The sequence below is a fragment of the Ovis canadensis genome, chromosome 11, assembly GCF_042477335.2.
Source record: "Ovis canadensis isolate MfBH-ARS-UI-01 breed Bighorn chromosome 11, ARS-UI_OviCan_v2, whole genome shotgun sequence".
In the NCBI taxonomy this organism is placed as follows: Eukaryota; Metazoa; Chordata; class Mammalia; order Artiodactyla; family Bovidae; genus Ovis; species Ovis canadensis.
In genome coordinates, this window is record NC_091255.1 from 66,500,963 (window position 1) to 66,514,644 (window position 13,682).

Here is a 13,682-nt window from a genome sequence, read left to right on the forward strand (position 1 = left end):
TGCGTAAAAAGGATCTGTTTAAAAACTATACCAGTGTGCTACAAGGTGGTACCCAAGACTGGGTCCTGGAACTGAAAAAAAGACGGGCCAGGAAGCTAAGGTGATCCGGATAAAATCTGTGTTTAACAGAAAGGTACTGATGTTAATTTCTTAATTTTGACAAATAGCCATGGTTATGTAAAATGTTGATACCATTTTATCCTTCATGGGTCAAGGATAGACAGGAACTCTGTATGACCTCGGCAACTTTTCTGTTTATCTAAAAATATTCCAAAATAAAAAAGTTTGGTTTTTTTTTTTTAAGCATATGAAAACACTTAAAATTTTTGGAAGGATTTTTAGTGAAAGATTAACAGATTACCTCTGAATGCTGTGATTATAACTGATCTTAGTTTTCCAGTTTACAATGAGAGTTATTTTGGGTTAAAAAAAAAATCGATAAAGTTCATTCCCTCTGGTGAAGGAGATTAGCATACACATATAATTTGTTGTTATCATTGTTCTTATCCCGTGGCCTATCTCCCCCGCCATTATATTTCTTTTTTATTTGATTGAGTTTTATTTTTGGCTGTGCTGGGCCTTTGTTGCCGTTCTGGCTTTTCCCTAGTTGCAGCGAGCAGGGCTTAACTCTCGAGTTGTGGTGCGGGGGCTTCCCTGGTGGCAGAGCAGGGGCTTCAGTGGCCTGGCACCTGGGCGTAGTTGCACTGTGCAAGTGGGATCTTCCTGGACCAGGGATCGAACCTGTGTCTCCTGCGTTGGCAGGCGGATCCTTTATCCCTGAGCCGGGGAAGCTTTCTCCGTTAGATTTCCTATAGATCCTTTAGGGTTTAAGTTCTCCCTTCTGGGTGCAGCCAGGCAGGGAAGATCACCTATGATGACAAAGCATAGGATGAAGGCCCTCTGGAATCAGAGAGCCTGATTTGAATTCGTCTCTTACCAGCTGTGTGGTCTTGGTGAATTACTTGCTTTGTCTGTGGATCATTTTTAAAAACATCTCTACAATGGGTTTAATGACCCAGATCTCACCAGTCCATTTTTAAGAGCTAACTGAAATAATACTGTGTTACTCACAGTGGATGCCTTGGTGGTCTCGGTCCCTAAGAGAATCTTCTGTTTGATGTTTCTTACCCCGAACACGCCTTTTCTGAAAACTTGCACACTAAGCATTACTACTTCTGAGATAGAGGAGAGTGTGAATTATATGTATTTGTTAGTTCACTTAATAAGAATTTATGGGCTGTTACTCAAACATCGGGTGTTTGAGAATCATGATTTTGCTGTTCCCGTCTCATTCCCACTGTCCCGTGTTCCGTGCCTGGATAATCTTTGTGGGTTGCGTTTGTATATGTTGTGTCTAAATTAGGCTGGTTGGAAAAAATCCTTCATAGGTGCGATTTTTTTTTCCCTCTCCCTCTCAGCCCAGATTCCCTCATAAAGGTTCATTGACTTCCAATGTCCTTGTCCCACCTTACCTCCAAGTGCTAATCTCTGCGGATCCCTGGGGAGGGAGGCGTGGCCAGTCATCCCTGGTGGTGACTGACTAAAGGTGTTTCTGTAAACTCGCCTGTCCAGGCAGAGTGACCCCAGGATCCTCAACTCAAGAGCTGGAGCCTGCAGCTCTCCTGCAAAGAATCGAATGGTTTGCCCTTCTGGAAACCAGACCGCTTACCGTCTGAGCCCAGCTGGGCCACCGCTGACCTCTCTGGAAAGGTCACTAGAACCTGTCGGAACTGCCTCTCCTTCATAATAGCATAGGGGCCGCTGAATTTCCTGGGTCTGATGTTCTCTGATTCTGGAACATTTGGCAAGAAAAGACACCATCCTCGCTCACCTTCCAGAACACAAAACAAAAAATGCCAACATCAGAGGCTCAGAGGCTTTGAACATACCATTCAAGATGATGTTTATTTAATATTGGCTAAAAATGTACTACTTTACCTTTGAAAAAAAATTAAATGGCTTGGAGAACTTCAAAGCCTTTCCTCTCCCCTCTGCTTTCCAGGAGGAGAAATACTTTTCAAAGTCGTTTGAATTTTAACGAGGAGGGCCCCAGAAGCCCTTGGGATGGAGATCCGTGAGTCAGTCAATTATTTTTCAGAAGGTGGTTTTATGCACAGCTTGAAATGGAGACCCTTCCCCTGTCCCGTGTCGCTCCCCACTTCCTTTCCTAGTTTTAATTTCTCACTTCAACCCTGTACATGTGCTGAGAAACTCAATCCATTTGTTTCTGATTCATTTACACTTAACTCATCAAAACGCTATTTAGGGAGAGTATTCGAGCCTGGGAGGTGCTGAGTCCGAGGAACAGGAAATTGCGTCTTGTGCAGAGAAACTGACTGCAGACCCAGGCTGCTCTGACTCTGCTCCTGAGCCAGACCCCAGAGTGAATCTCGCTGTCCGGCGACTCTGAACCCAGCCCGAGGGCCCCTCGTGCTTTGCCTTCTTCTTGGCTCTCTCCAGCCTCCTAACTCTGTACACGATGGGTTTGTGTGAATAGCTCTGAAAACTCACCACATCACTGTTCTTTTCATATGAGACTGTTTGAGATGCACTTCATCTCCCTCCCAAATTTTATTATGGAAAATTACAAATATGTGTAAAAATTGAAAGAATTACACACCGAGCGCCCGCAGATACCCACTGCATCGATTCCATCATTGACTTCCTGGACTTGCGTTATTATATATGCAGCTTAATTTCCAGGTGTCTCTGTCTCATTTTGTTTGGTGCTTTCGGAGTAAGTGACATGAATGCGCACACTTTCCTCCAAATACTACAGCGAGCATCGTTGTTATTGTTGTCGCTAAGTTGTGTCTGCCTCCCTCTGTCTGCAGCACACCAGGCTTCCTGTCCTTCACCATCTCCCAGAGTTTGCTCAGACTCATGTCCACTGAGTCAGTGATGCCATCCAACCATCTCACCCTCTGTCACCCCCTTCTCCTTTTGCCTTCAATCTTTCCCAACATCAGGGTCTTTTCCAGTGATTTGGCTCTTCACATCAGGTGGCCAAATTATTGGAGTTTCAGCTTCAGCATCAATCCATCCAGTGAATATTTAGGACTAACTTCCTTTAGGATGGACTGGTTGGATCTCCTTGCAATCCAAGGGACTCTCAAGAATCTTCTCCAGTACCACAGTTCAAAAGCATCAGTTCTTTGGCTCTCAGCCTTCTTTATGGTCCAGCTCCCACAGAGTTGCCTTTTCCCTCTTGCAAGTTTTTTAATCCATTTATTAAAAAATAGTGTCTAAGGATCTGCTGTTCCCACAGTGCTAAGTGGGAGGCTGAGGGCAGTTTGGAAGTAAAAACGACGTGGTTCTGCCTTGGGGTACTGTTCAGGAAAGACGAATGAAAGCAGCTAGACTTGCAGGCAGGAGGCCGGTGCTGGGAGGGATTTGAGGGAAGGAAGTGCACAGTCAATTGTCACCTGCATGACCTGGCCTTGACCCAGAGCCTCCACGTGCTCATCTGTGCAATGGGGTTGTGATGGGTCCACCTCTCAAGGTGGGCGGTTGTGGGGATTCGAAAGCCTGCCCAGAAGGTCCTGAGCCTCATGCTGTGCAGAGCGCTGGCTCGAGAAGGGGGAGCCTGGAATCACTGCGTTTCCACGTCTGCTCGGTCTGGGGCTCCAAAGCCATTGAACTCCATTGGGTGAGCCGGGTCTCTCCCAGCAAAGGTATACTTTCCTTACAAGCTGGGATCGTCTCGTCTGATTTTTCTGGGCCCCACCCCGAGGGTCCTGCAGACTCAATGGATGCTCCTTAATCGTGGAAATTCAGGTGTAAGGGCTTAAAAAAAAAAACGAAAAGGAAACATAAACCCCACCATGGGTGTGGCGTTGGCTCTGCCCGCAGACCTGGATAATCTCAGACAGGCTCTTCAGACCAGCGTTTTAAAATCTCAGCGGATGCTTGGTAAGGATTTGAAGACCGTCTTGGACTGTGCTTCCTGCCCAGCCCCAGGCGACTGGGGCTCCCGCTCTGAGTCTGGCCTCTTCTTGGTAAAGGCGATTGTAAATAATCAGCGCGAGATGCCTACAGGGGAGGAGCCTCGGTGAAGGATGGAGTCCCCGACCCGCTTCTAAGAATGTGCGGATGGAGATGGTGCGTGGGCGCTCCGTGCACCGTGGCACAGCCTTGCAGGGCGCCGGACCTCGGGCCGCCCTCCACGCCCTTCGCCGCCTCCACGCCGGTCCCACTGCCTCCTGTCGCCACCGCGCCTAAATTCTAACAGCGGGGCCCGGTGTCAGAGGCAGAGAACCGTCTGGACTCCCCTCCCGGCCTCCCGCTCCATCGGTCCCTTTTGCTCCAAGATTGAGTAAGAGGCCTTGGCGGCGGAGCTGGGCGAGACAACTCAATTGTTTGAACTTGCAGAGAGGAGGGGGAGGTGGGTTCTCCTGGGCCAGTGACTCACGGATCCAGTCCCCCTCCCGCCAACCCCCCAACCCCCCGCCCCACCCTGCCCTCCAAAAGTTCAAAAACCCCAATAGACAACCAGCAACAAAGCCACAAGAAAGTGGCCCCCTCGTCTGCACACGCATGTGCCTGGAGTTCAGAAACCCCTGGAGAGAGCCTGCCTGGAGCGAGTTCCTCCTGCTCTCTCTGCTGGGCCCTGCTCTGTGGGCCCTGCATCCCGCGTTAGGGGCTTGCTGCTTGGAGACAGGGCGTGAGTCCGCAGGCAAGGGGACCGGGTCCCCGCCCACCGGCCGTGCCCCCTGCCCACCCGGCCCCCCTGTCCGTCCTCCGGGGGTCCCTTCTCGGCGGAGCTTTGAGAACAGCTTCTCCTCTGTTTCCTGGCCTCCGCGGGCGGGAGCTGGAGCTGGGGCAGATCGTGTAACCCGTCCAGGCTTCATTCCTATGCAAGACAGGTAGGCTGCAGGCTGTAACAGGCCGCCAGCCAGGCTCCACCGGGCCTCGGCACCAGTGGAAATTAAAAAAAAAAAGAAGTGAGCAGGAGGAGTGAGCAAGAGAGAGGGATTATTTTGTTTCAACGTGTTTGAAAGCGGGAGCTGTGGCCAGTTGGGTTTTTTTTTCTCCCCCCCCCCCCTTATTTACACAGTCTGTTCGGAGACACACCAGGGCGTGTTTGCATTGAGTGTTTGTTTCGGAGGCCAGCCAAGGATTTCAGCTCTGCGTGTTGGCACTGCCACCTCGGCGGCACCAGGAGGCCCGGTCGGTCACAAGACCTCACGGGGCCTCCTCGCTCTACGTTTATCCTCTGTTCACCTCCCCTGCCCCCACTTCGTGGGTGCTCGGCAACCTCGGGGCCACAGAAAGGGGGGGTGCCCCCTGGGTGGACTTCATCTTTACAACGAGGGCTTTCAGAGGAGGCCTGGACGAGGGTGCCATGGGAGGGAGAGATGGAGAGAAAGGCGGGGGTACGGACAGGGGGGTCAGTGCTTTTCTAGAAGGGTCTGGATTCCCCGAGGGCCTCTGATGAAACTTGCAAGGAGTGGACTAGCTCCAGGTCTGGGGAGGTAAGCGGTGGCCGGAGCCCCCTGTAAATCTGTGTGAGGGATGTTCTCCTGGGGATGATGAGCTGGAATCAGACTTGTCTGGGGAGGTAGGAGCGAGTGCAGAGCCTGCCAGCGCTGCAGTCCAGGCCCTCGCCACGCCAAGTGGGATGCCGCGTCAGCATCCTCTGGGAGCTGGAAGTGCAGACTCGGGCCCCACCCGGACCTGCTGGATGGGAACCTGCATTTGACCAGATCCCCAGGGGGGTCAGGGGTACCTGAAAGCGGAGCTCTGGGCCCACAGTTCCCCAGGGGAGTTCCCTGGCAGCTTCCTCATGTCTCCAGATGCCCGTCGCTCTCTTGCCTGGACACAAGGGTCCTTTGGAGAATGTCACAGAACGTACATCTCGCCCTTATGGTCCCCTGGCTTTGGAGATGCATAGATTTGCTGGGGGAAGTCTCGGAAGTTTTGGAGGAAATGAAAGTGTTGGTCGCTCAGTCGTGTCTGACTCGTTGCGGCCCCCTGGACTGTAGGCGTCAGGCGCCTCTGTCCGTGGAACTCTCCAGGCCAGAATACTGGAGTGGGTAGCCATTCCTTTCTCCAGGGGATCTTCCTGACTGAGAGATCAAACCCGAATCTGCTGCATTGCAGGCAGATTCTTTACTGTTTGAGCCCACCAAAGAAGCCCTACCTTTGTTGCAGATAAGAGGAGAAACAGTTGTTACAATGTGAACTCAGGCTAAACACCTGGGTTTTGCCTGGGGCTCAGCAGCTTACTAGGGGTGTGACCTTTGCTGCTATGCAGCTGCTCTGTGCCTTGGTTTTGCCTGCTCTAAAATGGGAAGAGTGATAGTAATTGCCAGATAGATTCGGGGTGAAGTTTGTATCATCTAATACTGACTTACATGGGAACAGTGCCTGGAGTGCAGAAACCCCTTACGGAATACTGGCTAGCCGATAATTTTGTAGCTAATAATTTTGAGTCTTATTTCCTTGGGGTCACTGTTTCCCCAGTCTTCTAGATGAATAATCCCAAACCCAGAGGTGGATCAAAAGCACCCAAGTAGCTCTTTTAAAAACACAGTTTCCAGAGCCCCACGCTGGACCTACTCAGTCAGTCTAGCAGAAAAGCCCGGGAATTTGCATTTTGTAAGTTCCTGGGGGTGATTCCAAGGCAGCAAGCCTTTTCTTAGGTGGCCGGGGAGCAGCCCCTCTAGAACTGGTTTTGTGTAGCCGAGTAAGGCCAGCCCCAGGGGCCCACACTGGTGTAAGCCTACCCCTTCCGTAGGGTGCATGCAGTCTGCTCTGGGACCTGCAGTTACTGGAAGGACCTTTCCTCTGTCCCTCAGCTTCCTCACCTATGAAATGAGAGAACCAGGCCGTATGGTCCTTGGATCAGCCACGTCAGCATCACTTGGGACTTGCTGGAGATGCAGACTCTCAGGCCCCACCCCAGACCTGCTGAATCAGAATCTGCATGTTAACAAGATCCCTGGGAGATTCTTGTTAAAACAACAAAAGCAGCACCTCTTCAGAAAAAGTTGAAAAAATCAAATTTGCTGGAGTCAAATGCCTTCTTTCTTTCAGTCTTTCTTTCTTTCCTTTTTTTTTTTTTTGCAAATTGAAGTCTTTTTATTTTTGCTATTAAATCTAATGGCAATTCATAATTTAAAAGATTTCTGTTCCTATTTGTTTTAATGAATTAGCAGTAAATGAGCTTTTAATAACTGTAGCATGAACCACTCATATTTTTTTTAATTAATGAGAATATAATAAAAATGGAAGAAGAAAATAATTGGGGGAACTTACTATTTTCAAATGAATACATTCTACACCATTTTGTAGTCACATGGGATTCGAAAACAATCTTTGAACCATCTCCCTCTCCTACCAAAATGGAACCTGTGCTCTAAATAAATGTCCTTCTTATTGATAGGAGAGCTGAGTGAAGCTGAGGAAGGTGGTGTGTTGGTGAACACTGACTTAGTGACCCTCTGTTATCCATCCATCCTGGGAAGAAGAAATGGGCTTCAGGAGCCTTGGGGATTATGGTCGGATTCATGGGATCGTTGCCTGATGTTGAAGCTTATGAGTTCCTGGAAAGGTTTGCAGGGATAAGTACCCTTTGGACAGGCTTTTCTGGAGTCTGTTAAGATCAGATTGATTGTTCTGCATCCGTTTTTTAAGTGTGTATCTAGGTGCCAACTCTGTGCTAAGTTCGGGTACCAGTAAGCTGAGCATCACTTATAGGAGGCAGTGATTCAGTACTGCTGCTGTTTATATCCAGGTTTCTCATCACGAAGGAGAGGCATTCGCGCCTGCCTGTGCACAGAGCTTTGCATGGACAGGAGGCACACTCTGGCAAGCTGATGGTCTTGCAAAGGTGCATCAGTTACCAACAGCTACATAACAAACCACCTCTAAACGTAGTGGCTTAAAACAGCCACTGTTTTATTGTTCATGTTTCTGGAACCTCGGCTGGGCTTGGCTGGGTGGTTCTTCTGTTGGTCTGGACGATAGTTGCTTGGGGAGTTTCATTCAGCTGGAAGCTGGCCTCAGCGGGGTCCCAGGACACTTTTTTTTCCCCCCCCGATCATTTCAAGGCTTCTTTTTCTCCACATGGTTTCTCTGCACCATCCCTCTCATAGGGTAGTTCAGTTCAGGTGCTCAGTTGTGTCTGAAGATTTGTGACCCCATGGACTGCAGAACTCCAGGTCTCCCTGTTCTTCACTATCCCCCAGAATTTGCTCAAACCCATGGCCATTGAGTCGGTGATGCCATCCAACCATCTCATCCTCTGTCACCCCCTTCTCCTCCTGCCCTCAATCTTTCCCAGCGTCAGGGTCTTTTCCAGTGAGTCAGCTCTTCGCATCAGGTGGCCAGAGTATTGGAGCTTCAGCTTCAGCATCAGTCCTTCCAGTGGATATTCTGAGAGATTAGCATGACTGTGTACATAGCTGCCCGATCTTCAGACTGAAGCCTGGAGCCGGCAGAGCACTGCTTCTGCTCCATTCTGTTGGCTAAAGCAAGTCCCTGGGCCGGCCTACCTTCGGAGATGGTCTAAACAAGGGTGTGGAATCAGAAGACGAGTTTCAGTGGGGGTCACCAACCTGACATTAGCACAGGAGGCTGGGGCTCCCGGCCCCTAGTGCCAGCCGGTGGGAGAGTCTCGTCCTGTATGTGGGAAAGACCAGATTGTCTCTGAATGACACCCCGACTCCCCCTTAGCTTTTCCTGTCTCCTCTGCATTTCTAGCTTTGTGACTGAGCTCCTCTTCCTCAGTATTTTTAGAAGCAGTTCTGGCATCATTTTTCTGGTTATCAGACTCTAAAAGATGAAGTTCAACCCTTCCCCTTCGTTCATGTCCTTGACATGGCTTCCTATCCAGCTGAACACTAAACAGCGTTCTCAGGAAGAAATGACAAGGTTCAATGGCTATTTCTGTTTCTACTGCCTCCTGGAGTAGGTTCCTGGAGGCACTTAGCCATGCCAGATTTATTGAGAGGACTTCTAACTGACCCCTGATCCCCTCCCATGCCTGTCCAGTCATTGCTTCCTTAATCATTCCTTCAGACAATGTGTGGTGGACTCCTACATCCTATAAGATAGGTGAGAATCCCTTGGATATCAGTGGAGTCCATCCTCAATCCTGTGCAGGGTGACCCCTTTCTGCTCTGGAACAGAGTCTGTGATTCAGCTGGTATGGTCTTCTTGCTGACCCTCAGCCCCAAGGCTGGCTCTCACGTCTGCTCACTGAATTGCCTTCTTTTCCTCCTCTCTCCTGACTGGAATCAGTCCCTTCTTCTGAAGCCCCACTGAAGTCCTGCTTTCTTCACGAAGCCTTGTCTGAACACCTCAGTCACAAAGAGTCTCCCGTAGCATGCAAATCTTGGAGCATGTATCATCTGTTTTTTTTAAAAAAAAAAAGTTTGTGGCTTCACCACCTGGCATGTGGGATCGTAGTTCCCTGACCAGGGGTCAAACCTGCACTCCCGGCATTGGAAGCGCAGAGTCTCAGCCGCTGGACCACCAGGGAAGTTCATTTATCGTCTTTACTAGTCACTGAGGGGCTACTCACGGCCTGCTTTATTCTATTAATTCTCTCTCTTTTGTGACATTGTAGCTGTTGAAGCAATGCGTCTATCATTCAGTTCAGTCACTCAGTCATGTCCGACTCTTTGTGACCCCAGGGACTGCAGCAGGCCAGGCCTCCCGGTCCATCACCAACTCCTGAAGCTTGCTCAGACTCTTCATGTCCATCGAGTCGGTGATGCCATCCAACCATCTCATCTTCTGTTGTCCCCTTCTCCTCCTGCCTTCCATCTGTCTTTACCAAGATAAGAATAATAGTAATAATAGAGCGTGTCCTCTGTTCTCTCCATGCTGAAATTACTCCAAGATGTTGCCCAAAGGGTGCTCAGGAGTTCCACAGGGAAGCCATCCACATGGCAATTAGAACATCTCTGAAATTGCAGGATGGGAAGTTAGGAAGAGGTAGTCTGGAGGCAGCGTTGACTCAGTTCAGCTCCTGGCTCTACTGCTGCTAAAAATAAGTGAATAAATAAATTGTATATCAGCTGAGAGTCTGCCCGCTTTTAAGCAGGGGAAGTCGTACACGACGCAGATACTCAGCAGGGATGACGTCTGCCTCCCCCTGCACTGCGACAAACCCGACATCTCCACATCGTGGTTTCCCAAACCCCGACTTGAGAGCCTCTGAGACTGTCTGGATGGTGTCCATGGGCAATCTATTGATCCTCCTAAGACTCTCCAGTCAAAGCTTGGAGGGTTGTTGCGAGAGTTGCATTAGTTCATAACGTGCAGCATCCGGTACGGAGCTAATATTTATTGAGCTCTCAGGTTGTTAATTTATTGACTGACCATCACTGTTGCTGGATGACACGTGGCCACTCGGGGACAGGCCCTTCCTCTCACCTCTCTGGTTGCTCTTTGCCCAGGAGCCTTCGGCAGCTGCTTTGCCCTTCTCTTTTCTTGTCTGGGGGTCACACCTGCCCTCACCTGCCCACAGGGTGTGGCAGGATTGCATATCCTTGGTAAGCCCTCCTGTCCGTCCGGAGTGGCTGTTGGCTTCTTTGCTCACTGCTCATATGAGACTTTGCAAATTTGCCTTGGGAACTAAAGGACATTGGACAGGTGTTTATTGAGTGTGCACTAGGTGCCTGGCTTAACGAGGAACTAGAGGGTGGGTGGTGAAGCCAGGAAAAAGCAGGTGCCGATTTATTTCTATCCATGTTTGTTGCTAGGTTGTTCCCACCTGTTCACTCTTAGAATTGCTGAATGCCTGTGTGTGTGTGTGTGTGTGTGTGTGTGCAAGCTGTGTTTCCTGAGGGCAGAGACAGGGAGATGGTTGTTGTTTAGTCGCCAAGTCGTGTCTGATTCTTTGCGACCCCATAGACTGTAGCCCACCAGGCCACATGGGGTTCTCAGTCCATGGGATTCTTCAGGCAAGAGTACTGGAATGGATTGCCATTTCCTCCTCCAGGGGGTCTTCCTGACCCAGGGATGGAACCTGGGTCTTCTGTATCAGCAGGTGGATTCTTTACCACTGACCCAAGGGAGATGGTAGTTGTGCTTAATAGCTGGAGAACCAGTAGAGCAAGAATGGTCACATGGCCCACTTGCCTCGCTGCAGTGGCAGCCAGCCTGGTTGGGTCAGGCCATGGAAACACCTGGAGACGGGCTGAGTGGGAACTGGGTCTGGTTTGCTGAGGTGGGGCTGTCCTCTCCCGGATGCCTTCATTCACAGATGCATTGCTTTTCAAGCTGTGCTTCATCTTATCCAGTGTGGCTGATGTGAAAGAATTCTTCCGCGTGAAATGAGGGCTGGGGGTGGAGGTAGCGACCCCCAGTAATTACACGACACATCCTTGCCAGATGTCGAGGAAAGAGCAGGAAGCACTGTTCGCCTTCAGCTGTGAGGCACCTTGTCCAAGCTGTTCATGATGTTTAGGGCTTTAACTTCAACACAGACTCGATCAGGGTGATGGAGAGGGTCACGTGTACGGAGGGAGTGCCTCCATGTGATGAGAGGGGATTTACCTTTTGTCTCTGCTCCCCAGACCTCACGGTCGGTCCGTGCTTTTCATTCAGGTCAGAGAAGGTCTCTTCTTGGAGTGTACGGCCCTGAGTCCATCTGAATTGGAGATGGTCCACCCGTGGGTCGTGGGCCTGGTCTGATTCGTAGCTGTGTTTTGTGGGCTGGCAGTGTTCAGTGTCTTTTTGTTTAATTTACTTTTATTGAAGTATGGTTGATTTACAGTGTTTCATGTATACAGAAATGTGATTCAGTTAGACCTGTGTGTTTGTATATCTGTTCTATTTTATTTTCTTTTCCATGATAGGCTATTACGCGTTATTGAATATAGCTCCCTGTGTTATCCAGTAGGTCCTTGCGGTTTGTCTATTTTATATATAGTGATGTGCCTCTGTTAATTCCAAACCCTCTTATTTATCCCTCCATCTAACTTTCCTCTATGGGTTTCCCAGGTGGTACTGGCGGTAAAGAATCCGCCTGCCATTGCAGGAGACACAAGAGATGGTGGTTCTATCCCTGGGTCGGAAAGATCCCCTGGAGTAGGAAGTGGTAACCCACTCCAGTATTCTCACCTGGAAAATCGCATGGACAGAAGATCCTGGTGGGCTACAGTCCGTGGGGTCGCCAAGAGTCGGACAGGACGGAGCACAGGCCAGAGCTAAGCTGCCTTTCCCCTCTGGCAACCATAAGCTTGCTTTCTACATCTGTGAGTCTTCTGCTTTGCAGATGTATATCAGATCTTAGATTCCACCTATAAGTGATGTCCTACAGTACTTGTCTTTCTCTGTCTGACTTCCTGAACTTTTATGATCACCTCTAGGTCCCTCCGAGTTGCTGCAAGTAGCGTTATTTCATTTTTTATGGGGTTCTTAAAGTTAGTCACCAGTATTCTCAGTTGCAATATCTCATGTAGAAATCCAGTTTTCCAGCTTTTCTGGATAAGTCAGGAAATCTGCCAGCAGTGGGCATTTCTTCCCAGATGGCAAAAATCAATGAGCCGAGTAATCAGGTCCCCTTAAGATCGGCTTAATAGCGGCTCTCAGTGTATTCGACCCTCCACGCATCCTGACCTGGTCCCTGTCATGCCTGGCCCTCTCGGCCTGATTTAAATACCTCTGGCCCCATAGACTCTCACGCTCAGGATCCCAGTCCACACACCAGCCTTCTCTCGGATGCTGGCAGAGTGGTGGCACCGTTAAGGCGTGGGGGCTGGGCTGCCCGTGTCCTGGGGTTCGTGGTGAGAGGAGGAGTGTGTGATTCTCTGCTTCTGGGTCAAAAGGCTGAGAGTTCGTCTTCTTTATCTGTCGATCGATGGACATTTAGGTTACTTCCATGTCTTGGCTATTGTAAGTAGTGCATAGCAGCACTTTTGGAAATAGCCCCAGATTAGAAAGCACCCAGGTGCCTGTCCACAGTAGAATGAGTAAGTAGCCTGTGGTCGATCCATCCACTGGAGTACAATACAGCACTCAAAATGAGCGAGCTGTCGTTACACACTGCAACGCAGATGCGTCTCCCCAGCGTAGCGTTTAGTGAAAGATAAGCAGCCGTGACGCATCGGCCAGAGAAAGACCCTCCACTGTATACTATAGTTACGCAAAGTTCAAAAGCAGCAGAGCTAGTCTGCGCTCTTAGAAGTCAGGACAGCGGTTGCCCTCGATTGATGGATGACCAGAAAGGCTCTGCGGGGAGTAATGATCTGTGTCCTGGGGTGAAGTGCTGGTTGCATGGGTGTGTTTACTTCATGAAAATCCAGTGGGCTGTGTGCGCTTATGACGTGCATCTTTCTGTTGTATATTTTATCGCCATATGAAGTTAAAATCATAAAGGCAAAAAGCACAATACCCCATACTAAGAGACAGTGTTGTGACTTCCAAGTGCCCAGGCCAGGATTTTTGCTCAGAATCCTGTGTCTCTCAGAGTTCTTGTTTGCAAGCAACAGAAATCTCCCCTGGCTAATTTAAGCTGAGAAGAGATTTATTAAAAAGCAGATTGCATTAGCTCAGCATCTCCATGAGGGTGTGGGAGCCAGATTTGGAGGCTCTGCGGCCAGGAACGTGTCCCATTTGCTGCCAAACTGGTCCATTCTAACCGCTGAGCACATCCGTCGTAGCTGACATCCCTGATGCTGGATGCAGGAGGCTGCCCAGAGCCACTGACCATCCTCCCTGCCACT

At 49.7% G+C, this 13,682-nt stretch overlaps 2 long non-coding RNA genes across 3 annotated transcripts in view; both read left to right on the forward strand.

The window, feature by feature from the left end:
* Positions 1-13,682, forward strand: part of LOC138415437 (uncharacterized) — a 154,676-nt gene that overhangs the window by 60,122 nt on the left and 80,872 nt on the right. The gene's annotated exons all lie outside the window — the stretch shown is intronic.
* Positions 5,157-6,991, forward strand: LOC138414775 (uncharacterized). The gene is made up of 2 exons (XR_011246965.1): positions 5,157-5,474; positions 6,801-6,991. It is a non-coding gene; the product is annotated as an uncharacterized lncRNA (long non-coding RNA).